This window comes from Engystomops pustulosus, chromosome 5 (genome assembly GCF_040894005.1).
Source record: "Engystomops pustulosus chromosome 5, aEngPut4.maternal, whole genome shotgun sequence".
NCBI classification, from domain to species: Eukaryota; Metazoa; Chordata; class Amphibia; order Anura; family Leptodactylidae; genus Engystomops; species Engystomops pustulosus.
In genome coordinates, this window is record NC_092415.1 from 113,520,376 (window position 1) to 113,536,660 (window position 16,285).

The window sequence follows — 16,285 nt, forward strand, 5'->3', positions numbered from 1 at the left end:
CAGTGAACACAGTGAACACAGTGAACACAGGATCATTTAAGATAAAAACACAGTGCAGAACACAGTGCAGAATAGATTACAGATGTTCGGCACATCTGCTTACTTGTCGGGAGATACGCGCGGAGCGGTGCGAACAAAATAGCATGTGAAGAACAATATATATGTGTGAAGAAGACATTGCAGATGTATGGAAACATCTGCAATGTGTTCTTTACACACATATATATTGTTCTTCACATGCTATTTTGTTCGCACCGCTCCGCGCGTATCTCCCGACAAGTAAGCAGATGTGCCGAACATCTGTAATCTATTCTGCACTGTGTTCTGCACTGTGTTTTTATCTTAAATTATCCTGTGTTCACTGTGTTCACTGTGTTCACTGGTTTTATTCTATTCTTCACTGTTCTTCACATCTGCTAAATTGTCGGGAGATAATATACGCGCGGAACAGTGAAGAATAGATCGCAGATGTTTGCAAATTATCAGAAGACATTATTTTTCAATTAAATAACACATTTTAATCCCAAATCATGGTCCCTTTGAAAACTGCTCGAGTCTCCCATTGAAACGCGCGTCAAAAATGCGCCGAAAACGCAAAAACAACGCTAACAACACGCGCGTGAAAAACGCAAAAACGCAAATTACTCCAAGGAAAAATGGAACAAAAACGCAGCCAAAACGTCAGTTTTTCACGCATTGCACCCTGACGTGAAACGCAACGCTAGTGTGCAAGAGGCCTTAAAGTCACCTTTCAGTATTAGGACCATAAAATCCTTCTCGCTGTGGCCTGGTCTACAAAAGTGCTTTCCCACAGGTGTATCCATCCCCTCACTTATGGTGTGTCTGTGAGAATTCATCCTGCTCTGAAGTTTTTGTTCAGTCTCCCCAATGTACATATTATTATTGCAACTCCTCATGCACAGTATCATGTACACAAGATTGGAAGATCTACAGGAGAATGTGCCCGGGATTTTATACTCCAGTTGTGTGTTGGGGATGTGGACAGAGCTTGATGACAGTGCCATTAAATGACGACCCTCTGTTTTTTATCATTAAACCAATTACTTACCCAAATACACAGGTTTTCCTCTAGTCCCAGCAGTCTCATCATATGTACAAACTAGAGATGAGCGAACACACTCGTCTGAGCTTGATGCTCGTTCGAGTATTAGCGTACTCGAAACTGCTCGTTGCCATTTCACCAGCTCGAGAAAATGGCATCTCCCGCCATTTTGATTTTTGGCGGCCAGAAACAAAGCCAATCACAAGCCAGGAGATTCTGCATTCCACCCAGCATGACGTGGTACACTTACACGTCGATAGCAGTGGTTGGCTGGCCTGATCAGGTGACCCTGGAATAGACTAATCCCTACCCGCGCTGCTCGCATCATTCTCTGTCTGGATGCCGTTAGGCAGTGAGCTGCTGCTAGTCAGGGATAGCGTTAGGGTGTTATATTAGCTTACTGTTAGGCAGGAGTGAGTCTACAAGAACCCAACAGTCCTTGTTAGGGCTACAATAGCGTTATATTTTATTTTTTTTTATTTGCTTGTGGCTGGGCTTGCTGGCACTAGTAGTGCAGCTAGTACCATATTGGGACGAATTTGCAGGGAGACTTGTGAACATTCTATTTAGCTCTTAGTGACACACATATCCATCTCAAACACCTATGTGGGAAAATTTATTAGGGGTTTGATTGAATTAGGCACAGTCTGCTGATTTTTTATTTTTTTTCAAAACTTAAAGTGACAGGCACACCACAAAATCCAGTTGTGTGCTGTCAATGTAGGTTAGAAACTAGGCATACAAGAACCTAACCGGCTTTCTTAGAGCTACAATAGCGTTATATATATATTTTTATTTTATTTGCTTGTGGCTGGCCTTGCTGGCACTAGTAGTGCAGCTAGTACCATATTGTGACGAATTTGCCGGGAAAATTGTGAACGTTCTATTAAGCTCTTAGTGACACACACATCCATCTCAAACACCTAAGTGGGACAATTTATTAGGGGTTTGATTGAATTAGGCACAGTCTGCTTTTTCTTTTTTTTTATAACTCAAAGTCATCAGGCACAGCACAAAATCCTGTTGTGTGCTGTCAGTGTAGGCTAGAAACTAGCCATACGAGAACCCAACAGGCCTTCTTAGGGCTACAATAGCGTTATATATTTTATTTTAGGTCGATTTGCTTGTGGCTGGCCTTGCTGGCACTAGTAGTGCAGCTAGTACCATATTGTGAGGAATTTGCAGGGAGTGTTGCGAACATTCTGTTTAGCTCTTAGTGACACACATATCCATCTCAAACACCTAAGTGGGACAATTTATTAGGGGTTTGATTGAATTAGGCACAGTCTGCTGATTTTTTATTTTTTTTCAAAACTAAAAGTCATCAGGCACAGCACAAAATCCTGTAGTGTGCTGTCAGTGTAGGTTAGAAACTAGCCATAGCAATAGGATAGCATTGTTTTGTTAAAAAAACAAAAACACAAAAAAAAGCAAAAAAATTTTACAATTTACACTTTAATTTTGAAAATGTTAGGGGTAGAGGATGAGGGTGGCCCACACCCAACTACTGCATGGGTCAGAGGCCGTGGTCCTGGGCGGGGGGAGACACCACCTGCTGATGAGGGAGCAGGGGAACGCCGCAGAGCTACACTCCCTAGGTTCATGTCTCAAGTTACTGGGACTCATGGTAGAGCACTGTTGAGGCCAGAACAGTGCGGACAGGTGATGTCGTGGATTGCGGACAATGCTTCTAGCCATTTGTCCACCAGTCAGTCTTCCACGCAGTCCACCCATGTCACCGAAATCAGCACTCCTCCAGCTCCTCCACCTCAGCCTCCTTCCCCCCCAGTCTGCCCCCTCCCAGGAAAATTTGGCATTTGATCCGGAATACTCTGAGGAACTGTTTTCTGGACCCTTCCCAGAGTCACAAAGCAGAGTCCGGTTGCTGCTGAGCTCTTTTTTCCGATGCCCAGGTTTTCCACCGGCCTCAGTCTGTGGGTGATGATGACATTGTTGACGTAGTGGAAGAAGTGTGTAAAGAGGTGTCGGACGATGAGGAGACACGGTTGTCAGAGAGTGGTGAAGTTGTTGTCAGGGCAGGAAGTCCGAGGGGGGAGCAGACTGAGGGATCGGAGGATGATGAGTTGACAGACCCAAGCTGGGTTGATAGGCCGGGTGAATACAGTGCTTCTGAGACTGAGGCGAGTCCTCGACGAGAACAGGTTGGAAGAGGCAGTGGTGGGGCCAGACTGAGAGGCAGGGCCAGAGCTGGTGCATCAGCACCAAATGTTTCACGTAGTGAAGCTCCCGTGGCGAGGGCTAGATTTTCGGAAGTCTGGGGGTTCTTTAAAGAAACACCGGATGACCGACGGACTGTGGTATGCAACCTGTGCCACACCAGAATCAGCAGGGGTTCCTCCAAAACCAGCTTAACCACCACCAGTATGCGCAGGCATATGAATGCTAAACACCCCACTCAATGGAACCAAAGCCGTTCACCTCCGGCTGGGCACACCACTGCTCCTTCCCCTGTGTCATCTGCTGCCTCTGCTAGTCAGCCCCCTGCCCAGGACCCCGGCCCAAACACCTCCCATGCAAAAACCACACCTTCGCCTCCACGATCCTACACAGCATCCACCAATGTCTCCATGCGCAGCGTTGAGCTCTCCAAACCCCAGACGCTGGAGCGCAAGAGGAAGTACAGTGCAACCCACCAACACGCCCAAGCCCTCAACGTCCACATCTCCAAATTACTTAGCCTGGGGATGCTGCCCTATAGGCTGGTAAAGACCGAGGCCTTTCGCAACCTCATGGCGGCGGCCGCCCCTCGGTATTCGGTCCCCAGCCGCCACTACTTTTCCCGATGTGCCGTCCCAGCCCTGCACCAGCACGTGTCAGACAACATCATCCTTGCCCTGACCAACGCCGTTTCTGACAAGGTCCACCTGACCACGGACAGGTGGACGAGTGCTGCCGGGCAGGGCCACTATATATCGATGACGGCACATTGGGTTAACTTGGTGGAGGCTGGGACCGAGTCTGACCCTGGGGCTGCTCATATACTGCCGACGCCAAGGATTGCAGGGACTACCTTGGTCCAGGTCTCTCAGGCCTACTATGCCTCCTCCTCCTTCCACCCCCTCCTCCGAATTACCATCCGTGGGCAAGGCGCCATCAGTCGGTAGCTCTAGGCACAGAAGCAGTGAGGTCACTAAGCGACAGCAGGCGGTGCTCAAACTGCTGAGCCTAGGCGATAAAAGGCACACCGCCCAAGAGCTATTACAGGGCATCACGGCACAGACTGATCTGTGGCTGGCACCGTTGAACCTGAAGCCAGGCATGGTTGTGTGTGACAACGGCCGTAACCTGGTGGCGGCTCTGCAACTCGGCAGACTGACACATGTGCCATGCCTGGCCCATGTGTTAAGTCTCATAGTTCAGCGGTTCCTTAAGACATACCCCAATCTGTCTGATTTGCTCACGAAGGTGCGCCGCATCTGTGCACATTACAGGAAGTCCAGAACAGATGCTGCCACTCTCTGGGCAGCGCAGCGCCGCCTCCAACTACCCGCTCACCGACTGTTGTGCGATGTGCCCACGAGGTGGAATTCAACATTAACAATGTTATCCAGAGTTTACCAGCAGCACAGAGCGATTGTAGGCTGCCAGATGTGAACTTCCACCAGAACTGGTAGTCAGGTCAGTCAGCTTCCTCAAGTCTACAATGAGGAGTGGCCGTGGATGTCTGATATCTGTCAGGTGCTGAGTAACTTTGAGGAGTCAACACAGATGGTCAGTGGCGATGCCGCCATCATCAGCCTCACCATCCCGCTGCTTGGCCTGTTGAAAAACTCTCTGGTCAGCATGAAGTCAGAAGCTTTGCACTTGTCACAAAAAACAGGGGAAGAAGATTCCCTTGTTGGTAGCCAAAGCACCCTCAGGTCTGTTTCTCAGTGCATATCGCAGGAGGTGGAGGAGGATGAGGAGGAAGAGGAGGAGAATGTTGGCGAGACAGAAGAGGGGAGCATTGCTCAGTCCTTCACTGTTTATCGTGTATGGGCAGAAGAAGAGGAGTTGGCGGAGTTGGAGGAGGAGGAAATGGACAGTCAGGCCAGGCAGCCGACCGCCATCTCCATCCCAAGATCCAACTAACATAGTTTTAACTGCAGCACCATTAATCTACTACTACTTTACTGATCAATACATCGTCCCCTTATGAAACGAGCTGTGTCAGGCAGAATTTTCGGGTGTTTCACCAGATACATAATGGAACTCGGTCCATCTGTTGCCGCCATGCTGGAGATCTGAAGTTGCAATTATAACAGCGCAATATGGATGCCCCATACTGTCGCTCTTAATCATGGAACCATTTCCGAAAAAACAATTCAAAATAGAACCGCTATGCTATTCCATTATTCCTAGATGAAATATTCAAACGACCCCGCCTGCTTTGAAAATTAGAATTTTTTCAAAGTAAACGCTTCTGGCCCCCAGACCTATTTTGGGTGGGGAGAAGCCGAGAGACAGGGGCTTGGACAGGCGAAATCTCGCCTGGCAGCGGACCGCCAGCTCCATCCTGAGATCCAACTAACATAGTTTTAACTGCAGCACCTTTAATCTACTACTACTTTACTGCCTCCATAAATCGTCCCCTTATGAAACAAGCTGTGTCAGGAAGAATTTTCATACATAATGGAACTCGGCGCATCTGTCGCCGCCATGCTGAGGACCTGAAGTTGCAATCATAGCAGCGCAATATGGATGCCCCATACTGTCGCTCTTAATCATGCAAGTCGTCTCCATGGCTGCCTCCACATGTCGTCCCCTTATGTCAGGCTCATTTTTTGGGTGTTTCACCAGATACGTTATGGAACTTGGTCACTATGTTGCCACCATGCTGTGTTAGCAAATAAATATACTGTCAACCTTTTGTTCACATAGGAAATCATTTCAGTGCTTCTTGCTCACCTCCTTTGGTTCCTCTCTGCCACCCATTGGTTTGAAGCCTGAGTCCATTTGCGGTATGTCGACATGCCACTCTCTAGCCTGCCGCTGCTGCCGCTGCCTCTGCATGCCGTCTTCTATAGTGTCAGGGTCAATTATTGGATGTTTTAGATGCTATCTAGCCTCATTCGGTCACTCTATCATCGCCATGCTGTTGCCCATAATTTTGGCATAGTGGTGCGATTAAGCAGCCTCAGAGGCATCCATGCATGCTGCCTCTGCTGTTTCCTGTCCATTTCCGTGGTGTTTCCATCATTTTCTGAGGTTTCAAGGTGTTTGGCCAAGCTTCCCTGTGCAGACCCTTGGTCCCCTTGAAAAATGCTCGAGTCTCCCATTGACTTCAATGGGGTTCATTACTCGATACGAGCACTCGAGCATCAGGAAAAGTTTGTCTCGAATAACGAGCACCCGAGCATTTTAGTGCCAGCTCATCTCTAGTACAAACCTTTTATGCGGCACTGTGTCAAATGTCTTTGAAAAGTCCAGATATACAACATCTACAGCATCCCCCAGATTCAGTCTGGAACTTACTTCCTCATAGAAGCCAATCAGATTAGTCTAACAGGACCGATCTCTCATAAACCCATGCTGATTCTGGGTTATAAGGTTATGTATAGTGAGAAACTCCAGGATAACATCTCTAACAAACCCCTCAAATATTTTCCCCACAACAGAAGTTAGACTCACAGGTTTGTAGTTTCCAGGATCGCTTTTTGATCTTTTTGTATATTGATATCACATTTGCTAAGACTAGTCCTGTGGAACCGGTTCTCAGAGAATCTTCAAATATCAAAAATCTATCACGGTACATAGTTCATGCAGAACCCAGGGGTGTTTGCCATCTGGGCCCAGTGATTTGTCTATTAGTGGTTGTGAGGCGGCGCCGTACCTCTTCCTGGGTTAAACTGTTGACATTCCAAAGAGAATTTACATAATTCCTCATCGTGTCATCCACCAGGGAATTTTCCTGGGTAAAGAGAGTTGAGAAGGCGACATATAGTAGATTGCCCTTTTCTCATCTCCTTCCACCATGACCCCCTGTTATTCCTAACAGGGCCCACACTTTCCGTTTCTAGTTTCTTATCATTTATATACTAGAAAAATAATTTGATTATTTTTTCTCTCCCTGCCAGTATTTCTCTCAGTCTCTATTTTTGCAGCCTTTATCTGCTTTTTACAGGATTTCTTTTTCTGTCTATAATCCTGTAACGCCTCATCGCTATCTTTGTGTTTCAGCACCTTAAAAGCCTTATCTTTCTTGCTTATTTCTGAACTTACAAAACTAGTTTTCTTGTTCCTCTTATGCTTTTTCCCATATAGTTTGCTTTTCTTAAAGGCCTTTTTTTAGAATATTTGTGAATTTTTTTTTGGGGGGGGGGCTTTTGTCTTCGAGGACATTGTCCCAGTTTGTGCCTAGGTCTTCCCTTGGTTGCTGAAAATTTCCCCTTCTGAAGTTTAGAGTGTTTTTTGCCCCTCCACTAACGCTCTTCAAAATCAATGATATTATGATCACTTTTATCCAGGTTCCCCAAACCTGCAATTCCTTTTTTATTTATACGATCATTTCTAAAAAGACTATAACCATCAATAGTAATAGCCCATTCATAGCTATTGTCCAGCCATGTCTCACTGCTACTCACTATATCATATTTGCGCTCCAACATTAAGAGTTTGAGTTCCTCCATTTTGTTTTTGAGTCTTCTGGCATATGTGTACATGCACTTTATATAGTTTTCCTTATCTATATTCCTTTGGTTCATATTCCCCACTCTTATTCCAGGCCCCCTTCCTCCCCCATGTAATAAGACTCTTCCCAGTTCCCTATTTACATGTCTTTTTGCCCTGCACAAGGATAGTTGCCCTCCCCCAAGTCTCTAGTTTAAGCTTCCAATTTCTGTCCATTTTTCCCCCCAAAACAGCTGCACTGTCCCCATTAAGGTGCACCCCATCCCTACTGTAGAGCCTGTAGCCGACATCAAAGTCAGCCCAGTTCTCCATAAACTCAAAGCCCTCCTTCCTACACCAACTTTTGAGCCACTTATTTACCTCCCTAATCTCCCGCTGCCTTTCTGGTATGGCACATGGTACAGGTAGTATTTCAGAGAAAACTTCCTTTGAGGTCCTTGCCCTGAGCTTATGGCCTAAATCCCTGAAATCATTTTTAAGGACCTTCCACCTACCTCTTACTTTGTCATTGGTGCCCATGTGGACCAAGACCACTGGTTCCTGTAAACCCGATCCGCAACATGCCAAACCTGAGCACCTGGCAAACAACACTCTGTTCAGTATGCATGGTCTTTGTGACAGATTGCCCTGTCTGTTCCCCTACTTATGGAATCTCCAACTACCAGCACCTGTCTGACCTTGCCTGTGCTCCCATTACCCTTGTTACTGGAGCAGACAGTCCCCTGGTTGTTAGAGGCCATGTCTTCTGCAGCATTGCTACCCCTGAGTTGATATCCCCCTCATCCTCCAGCCTGGAAAACTTAATGGGGACGCACCAGATCAGGACTAGATTTCCTGCAACTATTCCCTCTACCCCACCTTCTACAAGTTACCCAACTAGCTGCCCCATCACTTTATACCTCCATACTTCCATCCCCCTATCTTCCCCAAAGAGTTTGTGCTCCAGGAGCAGCAAACTTATCTCCATATTGTCAATTGCCCGCAGCCTTGAAGCTTACTCATTTAGGTCCAGAGTCTGGTCTTCCAAATGAGCAATTTTCACACATGCATCCCATACAGCAGTATTCCCCCTCAAACAGTTGTTCAAGGAAAGCTTACATGGCACAGGATGTACACTGTGTAGCATTGCCACTTATGAAGTCTATTATACTAAAGGGGAGTACAATAGAAATATGCAAGAAAAGAAGAATTCACAGTAAAAGTAACACAAAAATACAGCAGTTACCAGCTAAAGTCCCACAAAATTAAGTCCCTTAATCCTATGTCCCACTTTGGACACTGGACCACTTAGGATCAATGCACACTCTCCACAAAGCTTGCACACTTGCTTTTCTGGTTGCTTTTAAATAGGTTATTTGCCACACTAAGCCGGTGTATTCACTGCAGCAAGATCTGGCTGCAAATATTTCTGATGCATCTCACTCCAGCAGGAATTGATTAGGATCAGGGTATGAAAACATCCCCAGTGAGAATTTACTTGATAAACAGTTTTTAACTTTCAAAATTCTTTTCTTCATCAAGTCTATTTCAAACGAATAAAATGTTGTTCAAAAATTTTTCATTTTCAACAAAATGTTTGCTACTGTTTTGGGACTAAGTTTGCTACTGACATTTGAACATCCTGACATGGGCCTTGTTTTTCATCAATTCTTTGAATGATCAAAAACAAATCTAAATTATAATGACTATACTTACTCACCACATTCATTAACTTCAGAATGGATGCAACAGTTTTTTGTACTTGGACAAATTTTAACTAGCTCTCTAAATGAGTTACATGTGAGAAGTTAGTAGGAAATCATGAGCAGAGAAGCATAATTATATAGGCATTTTGCTAAAACCACAAAGGCAGGACAGGAAACAACAAAGGATAACTAATGACTAGATTGAGTACAGGGATCAAGATTCTCATTTATTTGATTTTCATTTTGATTTGGTGATCTTACACTGAAGGGAATACAATTCGTGCAGCTACTGAAGACAGTCATTAATGTCTCCCAGCTCTGCTAGGGAGAAAATTAGAATTATTATGCTGATTACTGCCCTACATTAGTGAGGTAATGGACTTCACGGCAAGCAGTTTGTTTTATCAAGTTCAAATTGTAAAATGCCCAAGGTATTAAACACATGTATCTCAATTACCATTAACTATAGTAAAACAAAAATGTCTGTGCAATCTTTCCTATGTTTTCTCAAAGTGCTTTTGAGGAACCAGAACAGATAGCTACAATGCATTAAGGATCGAGGTTAGAAATGAAAAACACTTCCATTTCAATAAGCTTGAGGCATGTTTTGTTGAAAACAGTAGTTTTTGTTGTTTGCAAGCATATGTTGTCGCTCAGTAAGTAACTTACACAAAGTTCCACATGACACTAATTAAAACAATGTCTGTTTGAAACAAAGGATTTAATTTGTTCTGCTGCTTCATTATTGTTCACCTTATTCCCTTTTATTCTTAAGGCCCAGCTGTCATGATCTACGGGTACTGTGATTTCCACAACAGTGACCATATGTTTTTTTAGTTCACTACTACAGGGTAGAAATAAGTAGTAAGATGAGAAAAATATTTGGAATATTGATCTATAGAAGGACTATGATAATGATTATTATTATTTTGTATTTGTTGTATTCACAGCGGCGGTCGGGTCCCGCTGCATGGAGAGGGCTCACGGGCTGAGCCCTCTCCATAGCCGATAAGTCTTTGCTGCATATTGCAGCAAAGAGTTACCGGTAACATCCATGATCAGAGCTAGCATCGCCATCCCATGGGCGCCGCCATCTTGCCTAGGATCGTCGCTCCCTGTGACGTCATCGGGGAGTGGCGATCCATCTCCATGACAGCCTCGGGTCTTCCGAAGACTCACGGCTATTTTGTTTTAACCCCTTCATTACAATGTGCTCATAGCACATTGTAATGAATGAGGAGGAAAATCCCCATATACTGCCATGCTGTAGTATGGCAGTATATGATAAGATCGATCAGACAACCTAGGGTTAAAGTACCCTATGGAGTCTGAAACATAGTAAAAATAAAAATTAAAAAAAAATTTAAAAAAATATTATAATAAAAAAAAAACTAAAAATTCTAATCACCCCCTTTCCCTAGAACTGATATAAATATAAAAAAACTGTAAAAATCGTAAACACATTAGGTATCGATGCATCCAAAAATGCCCGATCTATCAAAATATATTAACGGTTTTTCAATGCGTTCAACCTCGTAAAGGAAAATAGCGCCCAAAGTCGAAAATGGCACTTTTTTTGCCATTTTGAAAAATATGAAAAAAATCTATAAAAAGTGATCAAAAGGTCGTACAGTCCTAAAAATGATATAATTGAAAATATTAGCAAATGTTGCAAAAAATGACATCACCCACAGCTCCGTTCATCAAAGTATAAAAGAAGATTGCAAAATCAAAAAAAAAAATTTTGTACAGGAGGTTTTAATTTTTGTAAATGTATGAAAACATTATAAAACCTATACAAATTTGGTATCCCCATAATTGCACCGACCCAGAAAATAAAGTAGACATGTCTTTTGGGGTGCTCAGTGAAAGCCGTAATATCCAAGCCCACAAGAAAATGGCGCAAATGTTTTTTTTCACCATTTTCACTGCATTTGGAATTTTTTTCCCGCTTCCCAGTACATGACATGGAATATTCAATACCATCACTATGAAGTGCAATTTGTTATGCAGAAAACAAGCCATCACACAGCTCTTTACGTAAAAATTAAAAAGTTATAGATTTGGGAAGTGGGGAGTGAAAAATGGAAATGAAAAAACAGGAAGGGGCCCAGTCCTTAACCGGTTAAAGAAAATGTTCATTCTGAGACAGTGTAACAATCTATGAATCCAAATCATAAAGGGTCTAGGGTAGCCTCTTGGAAGGAGGCAAGGGAGAACAAAAAAAAGAAGATTATTACATTGCCTGGATCTATGGGTAAGTATCCCTGGTTTATCATCCTTGATTTTGATAGCCGATTTTCTTTAACTACAGGGACTGATAATATGAAATATGTGTAAGTAAGTAACAAAAGACAACATTGCATGATCTTCAACATGTAATATATTAAGAGCACCCTGATATAGAGCGATGGAGAGTCTTGTCCAAGGGTTCTTCCAATTTACAAAGGAACAGGAATATTTTAAAACTGTTCATATGGTGATTAAACCCTAGACGCACCACAATGTTATACCACGTCCCCGGGGCTAGATGCTTAGCGCACCGGGACGTTGTATAACGTCCAGCTTCTGGGACAGGCTCACGAACGGAGCCGGTACCAGCAGCAACGGCTGTCAGCTGTCTATCACAGCTGACACCGCTCTGTAACATGTTCCTGCTGTGGATCGGATCCCCCGCGCTGCTTACCGGGGGATCCGATCCTCTTCTGGGCAGCCTCGAAGTCTGCCTAATGCTCCGGGGCTGCCCGATGTCCCTGCCATTCAGATCCCTTCCGGGTCTGACTGTAAACTGTCTGAGCATGCGCCTGCATGCTCAGACAGTTTACACTGCTCTACAATGAAATAGTATTGTAGAGCAGTGTATTGAACTTGAATCAGCAATCAGAGCATTGCTTGTTAAGTTCAAGTTAGGCTGCATTCACACTACAGTATGGGGGACGTATATACGGCCGACGTATATGCGGCCGATATACGTCCCCCATACACTTCTATGGGCTCGCAGCCCCCTACGGGAGCGGTATGGTGCAGCACACATGCGGCACCGTACCGCTCCGTAGCCCGGGAAAAGATAGGACATGTCCTATCTTTTCCCGTATTACGGCGCCGCGGCCACACATCGCTATGGAGAGGGGCGGGAGTGAGCTGCGCTCACCTCCTCCTCCTCTCCTCGCGCTGCTGTGTGCCCGCTGTGCGGCGGGCTCACGGCAGTGGGAATGTAGCCTTAGTATAAGTAAAAACATGTAAAAACACTAAAGTTAACACATTAGAATAAATAAAAAATAAATACATTAAAATATAAGCCCCCTACATAAAAACACTTGATAAATTATTAAAACACAAACACACAAAAAACCGCCACATATTTGGTATTGCCGCGTCCGTAACAATCTGTGTAATAAAACAGAATCGTTACTGGACCTGCACTGTAAACATGGGGTGGAAAAAAATGCAAAAAACTTTCCGAAAAAACATAATTTTTAATTAATACCTTTAAAAAAAATGATCTAAAAAGTGATTTTAAAAATGTTATGCACTCTAAAATAAGACCACTAAAAAGAACAACTCTTCTTGCAAAAAATAAGCCACTAACCAGATTTGTCAGCTGAAAAATAAAAAAGTTATGCATATGAAAAATTTGGTGATGCTAAAATGAACAAAATTTTCTCCAAATTAGTTTTTATACAGTAAAATTGAATAAAATACACAAAACCCCCACATATTTGGTATCGCTACGTCCGTGACAATCTGCATAATAAAACAGAATCATTATTGGACCCACAAAGTGAGCCCCGTAAAAAACAACCTCAAAAAACTCTCCGAAAAAAAGATGATTTTTAATTAATACCCTTTAAAAAATGCTCTAAAAAGTGATTTAAAAAAGTTGCGCACTCTAAAATAAGACCACTAAAAAGAACAATCCTTCTCGCAAAAAATAAGCCCCTAACCAGATTTTTTAACCAAAAAATAAAAAAGTTATGCATATAAATAGATGGTGATGCTAAAATGAACAAAATTGTCTCCAAATTAGTTTTTATTCAGTAAAATTGAATAAAATACACAAAACCCCCACATATTAGGTATCCCTGCATCCGTAATAATCTGCATAATAAAACAGAATCATTATTGGACCTGCAAAATGAACCCCGTAAAAAATACCTCAAAAACGCTGAGAAAAGTAAGATAATTTTCAATTAATACCCTTTAAAAAATGCTCTAAAAAGCGATTTAAAAAAGTTACGCACTCTAAAATAAGACCACTAAAAAGAACAAATATTCTCGCAAAAAAAAAGTGCATCTCATGTGGCAAAAAAATAAGCAATAAATGTGGCAATAAAAAACAAAAAAAATTATAGCCTGTACAATGTGACATAGCAAATCTGCTCTGCATGAAACCTTCTTCCCTTCTATGCCCGGCTGTACGCCCATACAGCAGGTTACCACCACATATAGGGTATCGGTGTACTCGGTAGAAATTGGGTATCAAACTTTGTGGAGCCTTTTTTCATTTTATCCATTACAAATGTTTAATTTTCCACCCAAAATGAATGTATTGTAAAAAATATTACAATTTGTAGACCACACCTCCATTTTGTTTTAACCCCTATAAAACACCTAAAGGGTTAACAAACTTCTTAAAAATGGTTTTTCATTAGTTGAGGTGTGTAGTTTCCATAATGCGGTAATTTATGAATCTAGCTATTATTTAGGCCTCTCACGGTCAATTAAAAGTTGAGCAGGTCCATCTAAATATTAGTTTTGATGATTTTCCCAAAAAATTTAAAAATGGCACCCAAATTCTGAGCCTCATAACATTCTAGTAAAATATGTGGAATCTTAAAAAACCCTGCCAACATAAAGCAGACACTTGGGAAATGTAAGTTATGAATTTATTTGGGTGCTATGACTATCTGTATCAAAAGTAGGGAATTTAGAACTTTGAAAATAAAGATTTTTTCCAAATTTTTGCAAAATTTAGTTTTTTTTCATAACTGAACACAAAAGATTTCATCCAAATTTTTAAACTAATTTGAAGTACAATATGTCACGAGAAAACAGTCTAAAAATCTCCTGGATATCTCATAGCGTTCAAAAGCTATAACCACTTATAGTGACAGAGGGCAGATTTGAAAAATGGGGCTGCGTCCTTAAGGCCAAAAGAGGCTGAGTCCCGTAGGGGTTAATAGCCAACGGGCTTATTGCACACTTTGAGCTATAATAATAATATTAATAATCTTTATTTATATAGCGCCATCACATTCTGTATCACTTTACAACTCATGGGAGACATATACAAATAAAATAAGAGCTTTTCTTAAAAATAAAGTCCATATTCTGATTTTAACACTTCCCCATTATCAATGATGTTTTACATTCTTTAGGGTGGATTCACACTAATGGGTGGGCACATGTTGGAGAGGAGTACAAGCAAGCGCAGCTCCCACCTTGCCTCTCCATAGAAAATAGTGGTGCTTACGGCCAAAAATTATAGCAGGCTTTATCTTTTTGCTGCCATGGCATGGTACAGTAAACAAACATTGTGCTCACTGTACCAAGGCCGGGCGTCATAGACATCTATGGGGGTTGTATATGCGGCCGTACATTTCCGACCGTATATGTGTCCGCCATTCGTTTGTGTGAATGTAGTTTTAGTCTGTGAAAAATAGGCCATGTGGTGGGTGCTTTTCACTCAACAAACACTATGGGTAGTGGTTGTTTCCTAAAATGTGGCAAACATGCAGTATTTCAAGGACCAAACATGGCCATTTGAAACAGGTTGAAAAGCTTTGAAGTATAAATCTAATTATTGTAATTGGAGATGCACATGAGCTGTATAATCATGTACATCTAGGTAAATATGTAATTTTCTCTAAAATGATAGATTATTGGCAAACAGGATAGGTATTGTCTGGAATTCTCATGAATGCTGTTTTTGTTTACTTGAGTGCCTTTAAAGAGAAGTACCTACATCATGTCATAAGGCCACTCGTAGGTCATGCTTTATGTCAAGGGAGCTGCCTTACAAGGTAACTAAAAGAGGCGGGGTTTTCCTTATCCCATCATGAAAAACTTTGCATAATTTCCAAGAATCCCCCTAGTGGAGCATCCATAGCTATAAGACTCTACATGCCTACATGGTGGCCTTATTTGGCTGTCTCCGTATGGGAGAATCGATTCTAATGATTCTAACTTCGGTTAGAATTTCAGGAAAAATTCGATTCGCCACGAAGCCGAAGTTTATGGTGATTCGCAGGAACGAAGTTGTTTTTTTTCCCCTCATGTTTCTGCTAAATGGGGGCGGGAACAACGTGTTACATGGGGCAGAGAACTCTGGGAAGGAGAAAGGAACATCCCCGATGACATCTGCAGACCTGTAAGCCAATCAGCGACCTGACAGGCTTATGTGATGTCACACAGCCCTATAAAACCAGCCATTTTCTATCTCAGCACTTCACACTTCATGTTGTAGTGTGCAGCTGCTGCTATTGTGCTGCGCAATTCTTGCTGCAATCCCTCACTGTTCTCTAAGGGGGATCTGTATACCCCAAATAGCAGTTCTATTTAGTGACAAAATCAAATAGGAAGAAATCTGTTTGACTTTCATGCATCTGCAGTAGCGATTGGTGGACTAATCCCTGGTTGTTCTTTAAGGGGGATCTGTATACCCCAAATAGCAGTTCTATTTAGCGACAAAATCGAAGAGGAAGAAATCTGTTTAACATTCATGCATCTGCAGTAGTGAGCTGTCAGTTGTGGGGTATCTGTATAACGCACATTGCAATACCTTTTGGGGGCTCTAGTTTACAGCCAGATTTACGTGTGAAATCCACATAGTTTATACAGTGATTTTCGCTGAAATTACACTGTCAGTTGTGGGGTATCTGTATAATGCACATTGCAATACCTTTTG